At 59.5% G+C, this 4965-nt stretch overlaps 1 long non-coding RNA gene across 1 annotated transcript; it reads left to right on the top strand.

The window, feature by feature from the left end:
• The first annotated feature begins 249 nt into the window (after positions 1-249).
• LOC112547793 (uncharacterized) lies at positions 250-4436 on the top strand. The gene is made up of 3 exons (XR_012906967.1): positions 250-2711; positions 2834-2942; positions 3731-4436. It is a non-coding gene; the product is annotated as an uncharacterized LOC112547793 (long non-coding RNA).
• The last annotated feature ends 529 nt before the right edge of the window (positions 4437-4965 follow it).

Raw genomic sequence — 4965 nt, 5'->3', positions numbered from 1 at the left:
TGTGTGGGAGGGAGGGTGTAAGACCAGGCTGGAGGTGTAGGGGGGTTTAGTCAGGAGGGAGGGTGCAGGAGCAGGCTGGGGTGGGGAATCTGGCTGGGAGGGAAGGGCAGGAGGAGGGGGTGGGGGTGGTGGTGTGGGTGGGAGGGAGGGGGCAGGAGCAGGCTGGAGGTGTAGGGGGGTCTAGTCAGGATGCCGGAGGGAGGGGACAGGGTGGGGGGGTCTGTGTGGGTGGGAGGGAGGGAGCAGGAGCAGGCTGGAGCTCCAACCTAGTGGGGGGGCTCCCTGCTGCGGGGGAGGGAGGACCCGGAGCCCACGGCCCCCCTGCAGGCCACTAGCGATCCGCAGAGCACACTTGGGGAACCGCTGAGCTAGGGGGTCAGATTAGAACAATCCCGGGGCAATGGAAATGGGGCCAGACTGCCCCCCGGCACCACGCAGCCTGATGCACGGCGGCACCGTTCTGGGCCGAGGGCTCGGCTGTTACAAAGCCACAGGACCAGGTGCCTGGCCTTGGCCTGGCCTCGGGGGGCAGCCGGAGGGTGGTGCGATGGGGCGGGGAGTCTGGAATCCCTGGGCACGCCCGCCGGAAGGGCCCACATTCGGGGGGCAGACCGGGGGATGTTTTGGGGCCAATCGGTGTTTGTTTCGACTCCTTTCCGGGCGGTTTCTGCCCAGCCAGGATGGCCCCGGGGAGGGCGTCGGGGGTGCGGAGGGCGGTGGAGTCGGAGTGACGGTGCGATGAAGTCGTGTCCCCGGCTGCGACTGGAGCGGGGCCAAAGCCGCCGAGGGAACGTGTCAGAAGCGGGGGCGGCAGCCAGACGCAAGCCCTGGCTTGGCACAGGAAGAGCTGCGCCTGTCGAGAGGAGACGCTAGGGGACAGGGTTCTCCCACCCAGCCGGGGCTGCTCGGCTGAGGAGTTCATCCCCAGTGCATGGCCAGAGCGGCTCTCCTGAGGTACCACAGCCTGCACGTCCAGTAAATCACCCGCCGCAGGCTCAGCGTGCCTGGCCCGGTGAACGCTGGGGACTGCCGGCCAAGCCTGGCTGTGGCCCGCAGGCCCATGGCTGGGCTCAGTTACCCAGCCGCTGCTTAAACGAGGCCGGGGTGGGCAGTAATTGTCGATGGGAGGGCACACCAAGATTTTGGCAAGTGGTCAAGGGCCACGTTTTTCTATGGAAGGCAAGCGGAGTCCAGGAGAGAGGGTTTTTCGACAGATACTGGCCACCAGGGCACCGGTGCTTTTTCCTCTTGCCTCTTCTTCCGCCAGAACGCCCTCCTCTCCGCCCACACGCCGTTTTCCGAAGGAGCTCTTCCGCAAAAAGGCTTCTTCGGGCTCGTCTAGCCTGCATGCCTCTCTCGAAAGGGGAATGCAGATGAAGCAGATCGAACATTCAAATGAAGCGCGGATTTACACATCTTGTGCTTCATTTGCAAAATTCCGTCCGAGCACTTTTTCAAAAAAGGGTTTTTCGGGAAAAAAAACCAACCCTGCAGTCCAGATGAGGTTCTTTAAAATAAAAAACCCCTTTTTCGAAAGAACCCATGCACCTCATTTTTTGCAGTCTAGACATAGCCTTTCTCATAGAAGGAGGATTACCAACGCCAGAAAACCCCCTCTGGTCTTTCGATTTACTTTCGGAAGAATGCAATTGCAGTGTGGACGTAACTCGGGTTTTGTCCAAAAAACAGCTGTTTTCCCGACAAAACTCTGTAGTGTAGACGTGCCCTGAGAGGGAGTTTGGCTGAAGGAGGGGGTTTTGAGGTGCAGGGCTTTGGGGTGCAGGGTCTGGGGGAGGGTCTGGGTGCAGGAGAGGAGTCTGGCCTGGGGAAGGATTCTGGGAGGGAGCTATGACCTGCGGGGAGGGGTGTACAGAGGGTTTGGGTGATGACCTGGGGCAGGAGGAGGTGGTGGTCTGAGTCAGAAAGTTGGGGTGCAGGAGGGGCTGGGGAGGCAGCTCCTGGCCAGCAGCCCTGCAGGACGCTGGGGCAGGCTCCCTGTCTTCTGCAGCCTCAGGCTGCTCAAAATGGCTGGCTGCTCCCTGTGGCTCTCTGCTCCAGGCACGGCGGGGGCGGGGGGGGGGGGAGGACGAGGCTTTGAATGCTGCCTCATCCCCAGCAAAATCTCTCAGCTCCCATTTCCCGGTTTCCAGGATCCCATTGACCAGTTTCCAAGCTAAGCGAGTTTGCTGAGGGGGCTGGGGCAGTGCATAAAACCTCTTCCTCCTCCCCCCCCCCACGGTGCCCGGAGCAGAGAGCCCCAAGGAGCAGCCAGCCTCTTAAAGCGGCATGGGGCTGCTCCAGTGTGGCTGACTGCTCTGGGCCTGAGGATCCGGGAGGAGGGTTGGCCCGTGGGCCATATCTCGCCTATCCCGCCTTAGTGAGTGCCCGCTGCCAGCTGTTTGTTCCGTCCACGCGGCGCCAACCTGGTGGCAGGGGATCCGTGTGTCCCTCCTCCCCCGCTTTCATGTTTCTGATTCCCCCCCAAATCTATCAGCCCAGAACGTGGCCTTTTGCTGTGACGCCGGCCGGGCCTTCCCCTGCCCTGAGCTCTGTGTGGCTCCGAAGATCAGCTCGCTCTCCAGGAGACGCTGGCCCAGTACGAGAGCGTCTCCCCCTCTGGGCTCCGCCGGCTGCCAGGGACCAACTGGGAGGCCTCTGCCCCCAGGCAAAGGGATGTGGGGAAACTGGTCCTGCCTCCCCAGTTCCTGATGGTAGGATCTCACTTGCACTGGCATTGTTACCTCCTGGGGGTGTCAGACTGCCCTGGCCTGGGGTCCCACAGCTCCTCTGCGCTGGCCAGCAGCGCCCTTTCCCGGGGTTTGTTTGTTCCCAGGGCGAGACTACTGGCCAGGGGCGGCTCCAGGCCTCGGAGAGACCAAGGGCAGGACGAGAAGCCAAGGCACAAACAGAGGAAGTGACTTGCCAGAAGCCTCTCTCAGCAGGTTAGTAGCAGGGGTGGGAACAGCCCCTGCGTCACCTGATTGCATTGCCCTGACTGCGGGGAGCTGCCTTTGGGTGTGTGTGTGTGCGTGTGTGCGTGTGTGTGTGTGTGTGTGTGCGTGAGTGTGTGCGTGTGCGCGCGCGTGTGTGTGTGTGTGTGCGTGCGTGTGTGTGTGTGTGCGTGTGTGTGTGTGTGTGCGTGTGTGTGTGTGCGTGCGTGTGTGCGTGTGTGTGCGTGTGTGTGAGTGTGTGCATGTGCGTGTGTGCGTGTGCGCGTGTGTGCGTGTGTGCGTGCGTGCGTGTGCGTGTGCGTGTGTGTGTGTGTGTGTGCGTGTGTGTGTGTGTGTGTGTGTGTGCGTGTGCGTGTGTGTGTGTGTGTGTGTGTGAACGTGGGGGGCGGGGTCCTGGCTCCTAGTTGCAGCTGGACTCCCCAAAGCAGGTGCTGCGCGTTGGGGAGGGATCGCTGGAGGGGGAACCCCCCAAGGACGCCAGTGCCTGTTTTCCCTTCTGCACCTCTGGCTTTTGCAGCAGGCCCGGTGCCTGGCCTCACCGCTCCCCTCGTGTCCCACGCCGGGGGTGGCTCCTGGTGAAGTGGATCGGGGGCCGGCAGTGAGACGTGACTCCGTGGGTCCGTCTGGACAGAGGCGCATGGGAGCCGGAACTCTGGGGGCACAGGCAGGACTGCGCGGGCTCGCTAACCGCTCGTCAGCCGTGAGCAGCTGCATTGTATTAATAACCAGCCCCACTTCCTGCAAACCGAACATGTTGCTTTCTGTTGCCTTTTGTTCAGCGCTCGCTCTGATGTCAGCATCCAGAAATCCTGCCAAACCTGCCTCGTTGCACACAGGGAACCCGAGCCACCCGGACGGGTTCTCGCTTCCGTCTTTGTCCACTTCAAGCATCAGCAGGAAGGCAATGGACTTTCGAGTTTCTTCCTAGCAGATCCTCATGGGATGACTCTGTTATATAGCTGAACCTCTCTGGTCTGGCACTCTCTGGTCCAGCAACATCCGTGCGCCGGCAGGAGTTTAGTTCGCCGGATGGCCACTTACGAGTGTAGCCAAGTTTCCCGCAGTCCCATAAAGTTTGTTTCCAGCCACCAGTCCTGGCTCTGTGTTCTGTGCTGTTCTTTAGCTCTAAAATACCCCTACCTGTTTTCTCAGAGCCCAGCAAGCAGTGGCAGTGTTGGTGATGCTGCTAGACAATCTCAACCTCCCGTCGTTCAACAAATTCTCTGGTTCGGCACCAGTCAGGCCCCAAGGGTGCCGGACTAGAGAGGTTCAAACTGTACTACCAACCAAGCTGGCAACGGTAAGTAGCAGGGTGATTTCAAATCTGGGGCTTCTACGAAAGCTCCCTTGCTGTAGGAGCAATGAGGTAAGGTGAGGGAGTTCCGTGTTTCATTATGATTAGTGTCTGTTACGCTAACAAGAGGGGCTGCCTTTGTAACCACCACCAGGTGGATTTGAACCTGGGATTTCTGAAGGGCTGTGTCTACACTGGCATGAATTTCCGGAACTGCTTAAAACGCAATACTATTCCGTTTTCAGTTTTTCCGGAAAAGGAGCGTCTACATTGGCAGGCTGCTTTTCCGGAAAAGCGTCTGTGGCCAATGTAGACGCGCTTTTCCGGAAAAGAGCTCCGATCGCCATTTTCGTGATTGGGGCTTTTTTCCGGAAAAGACTACTGGGCTGTCTACACTGGCCCTTTTCCGGAACAGTGTTCCGGAATAAGGACTTATGCCCGAGCGGGAGCAGAATAGTTTTTCCGGAATAGCAGCTGATTTTGTACAGTTGAGCATTTTGATTTTGTACAGTAGGGCCAGTGTAGACAGCTCGCAGCTTATTCCGGAAAAGCGGCTGATTTTCCGGAATAAGTGGCCCAGTGTAGACACAGCCAAGCAGAATATAGGAGCCTCTACCCTCTGAGCTAAAAGCCAGCTGGCTCCCAGCCCCTGCTGTAGAGGTCTCTTGGTCTTAGCTCTTGCTGTGGTCTAGGGGCCACTTGCATTGCTCAGTAACCACA

This window comes from Pelodiscus sinensis, chromosome 13 (genome assembly GCF_049634645.1).
Source record: "Pelodiscus sinensis isolate JC-2024 chromosome 13, ASM4963464v1, whole genome shotgun sequence".
NCBI lineage: Eukaryota > Metazoa > Chordata > Testudines > Trionychidae > Pelodiscus > Pelodiscus sinensis.
Note: the sequence above shows the minus strand (reverse complement) of the source record. Positions and strands in the feature narration are given on the sequence as shown.